We start from the raw sequence: 3,636 nt of genomic DNA, 5'->3' as shown, positions 1-3,636 counted from the left end.
CATGATTATTTTTTTATTTGTTATAGGCTGTCAACGACTGCGAGTACTCTCACAATTTTGTACTTTGTGGCTAATTTGTTGTAAGTGATAAGGAATCAATAAAAACCCTGCTACGTCCAGTTTGTGTGTATGTTTGATGTTTCTGGCTTTTTGTCAGTATTATGTTTTAAGACCTTTTCGACTGATTCTTATAGTTTATTCTTATATTGTGCTGTAACATCACTGTCCCATTAATGGAACCCAGTCAGAAAAGATTCGATTATTAATGGAAAGAACATCATCAATATTTATCAATGATAAATTAAATAGCTTGGCTTCTTTGATCTCCTTGTTTTTGACAACTGACTGAAGGAACTCCGATTCATATGAAAATAAGAACAGGTCGGCAAGGTGAGGCGCACAGTTCGTTCCAGTAGGAATGCCGAAATTTTGTTGAACAAGTCTACCTCCAAATTCAACAAATATGTTGTCAATAAGAAACTCCAGCATACTGTTCACTTGTTCATCTGTGTAGCATGTTTTACCTTTTTGTTACTATTAACAAAGTAAGCAGTATGGTATCCCAAAGTAATAAATTTATAGCGTATGCTACGATTTTTCAAATTCACATGGAGAATGGTGGTATACAGGGTGGAAAAAAATAAAGTTTTAATAGAACTAATTTCAGAAAAAGATCGAAGTTTAAAATTATCAAGAGTTCTTCAGAATCTACATATGATAAATACAACTACGCAAGTAAACAGATTCAAAGTATTTCTGAAGTCTCTTTTTCACTGCGGACATAATTTTTGTCAATCTAATGGACAATTCCTTCGTCAAATATGCAGATGAGCCGGCAATGTATTGTTGTGTGTTCGTAATCTTGTGAACCTGAAGTATCCAATACAAACAAGGTTAGTCCTCCGATTCGTTGTTCAATGTAATGTTCATTGAATCCATGAAGGACTTATGATTCTCCAAAATCTCATCCTTGTCAAGTAATATGATTTTGTAGGATTACCTGAGTGCTCATTTTTTCATCACGTTTAAAGCGAGCTTCTTAAGTCCAAATTATAAATGACTTTAACCTGAGTTGCGTTTGGACTTTTTTTTATACTCATCTATATCTATTTTATATCTATTTTTTTTTATAAAAATACCTCCAGATCTATAAATCATATGAGCTGAATGTATACCACTGTATTCATTATGTTTAACATGTAACATGTAACGTAGATAAATTTAATGATTAAATCATAAATGTACATTTACCTTAATTGAATTGGAATTGTATGCAACTGTCATACACGTTAGAGGTTTAGATAGTTATAAAACCAGGTTAAATCCACCAATTTCTACATAAGGAAATGCCTGTACCAAGTCAGGAATATGAGTGTTGTCCATTCGTTTGATGTGTTGGAACTTGTGATATTGCCATTTGATTAGGGTCTTTCCGTTTTGAATTTCAGAGTTTAGTATTTTGAAATTTTACTTCTTAATAATGTGAAAAAAACTTATGAATCTGTGTTTATTTCATTATGGAGTAGTCTTTTTGTTGGAAGACATTTACATATTGTTTATCAAGAACTATTTCCCAGTATCACTCTGTCTTAATACATACACAACATATTAATACCAGACAGTTAGTGTGCGAAACATGCATTGGTCAGTTGTAAATGGGGTGTGTATAAGGTTTTAATTAACGTATCCATCATGTCCATAAAAAAAAAAAATCATCATTCTGAAAAGTTAAAGTTAGAAAAAATGAATGTTCCATATAGGTTTATAAATCTTTCATATAAACTTTATTTGCAGCTCAACAAATGTGGTCCAATTTGATAACAAGATTAGTTAACTGTTTTTTAATAAGTTTGTTTTCGATGTTATTGGGTAACTGTTGTTTGTATATTAATCAGTCGGTGTTCTGTTTATGAATCATATAAGCTGAAACCTATTTAGAATCGTCCATTCAATCAGAATGTTGCTTACGGATGATTTTGAATTGCCAATGACAATTACAATTTAATAAGGAAGATTGTTCTCAATTCATCACAATATTTTTGAGTCAAAATCTTGGTAAAGAAAAGTGTTAATTTATGAAACAATCAGATTAAAAATGACGTTATAATGTATTGTTCAGCCTTTAAAAAAAGATAATTGCCGATCGATAATATATCTTCATTTAGATATAGTTGTAGAAAATGTTAAAATTAGGAAATACCATATCCATTTCAGATCGTTAAGTTGATTGACCGTATTTATCAGTAGTTATGCTTTGGTCGTGACTTATATATGACATATCGAATAATACCCTTCAACCACTGAAAAAGATATGTCATATAATTTGTTTCCATCATTGCATTTTCCTTTCCCAAAGTCTGCGCTGTCATATGTCAGGCCATCTTTTTTCGATGTGCGTCATGGCTATGATACACGTTGTCTGTCGGACACCATGTTCTATTTTGTTTATTATGTAACATATTATTTTCTCCATCAGCTGCGTCAGTATGGGTCTCGTTCATATTTTTCATTTTATTTAAGATATTTACAACGGAATACTAGTTATCTGATGTGCTCGTGTGTTACCGTGTGTTTTGTTCATAAATGACTAAAAACCTTTTCATCAATTAGGTTTTATGAAACTATTTGTGTATTAACGCAAAGATACAGACCATGCTTTGCAAAAAAAAATACAGATATAATAATATCATTTATGAATTGTCCCTTAAATATTTTTGTTAATTTCTACACCTCTTTGGTCATGTGATAGCGTGCTCCAAAAGTGAACTAGAGGTCTTTGAATCGACTACAACATTGATTGCACTCAAGATAATTGGAGATTGATGATGTTCTTCTAAGCACGCACTATGTGGTTGTAAAAATACAGATTGTTCGGCCTTGATTTTGAAAAACGGGTAGAATGACATGTTTTCCGGTGGACTGTGAACTGTGTTGGTTCACTCCAAAAAGTGGTCAAAGGCATATCACATTAACTCCTTCATGTCCTGAAAAGAATTTCAAATTTACCACGGGACTTTTAGTAGTAAAAAGCTAGTTTATCTTTTACAACTAGTCATTGCAAGCGTCTTGTTGACAGAGAAAATCGTTGATGCAGTTCTATTTTTTTTTGCTACTGTAAAGTTTTTATGAATTTGTACGGACAGATACATTTTTGACCGGTGATCGTTTTCAGAACTATTCATACCAGTTCTGGTTTTGTGTTTGTTTATATACTTGATAAGTGTATTTTTTTAATTTACAAAATTATTAAACTGTTTATCGATAAGGAATCGTATCCATATCATATTACAATCGATACATATGTTTTTGAAATTTTTTTTATGAATGAACATCCTTGTCAATAAAATAAAACATCTTTTGTTATTTGACTGTCATTTGTCGATGTATACAGCGACTTTTTTTTATAAATTCCTCATAATTATGGAAAATATATTAAAGTGGCAGTTATGTGTCGCTTTTACATATTTATCATTTGGTCACCAATATACTGTAGAAATTTTACAGAACAAATTTTATTTGAATGCACGATACATGTACTGTGCATTCCAGAGAACCTTCTACGATGGAAAATATTACAAAAGCATGAACGATGTCAAAATTGTAAAACTAAGAAGAAAATGATTTTATGGAATATAT

Source organism: Mytilus californianus, unplaced genomic scaffold (assembly GCF_021869535.1).
Source record: "Mytilus californianus isolate M0D057914Y unplaced genomic scaffold, xbMytCali1.0.p SCAF_13, whole genome shotgun sequence".
Classification (NCBI taxonomy): Eukaryota; Metazoa; Mollusca; class Bivalvia; order Mytilida; family Mytilidae; genus Mytilus; species Mytilus californianus.
Note: the sequence above shows the minus strand (reverse complement) of the source record.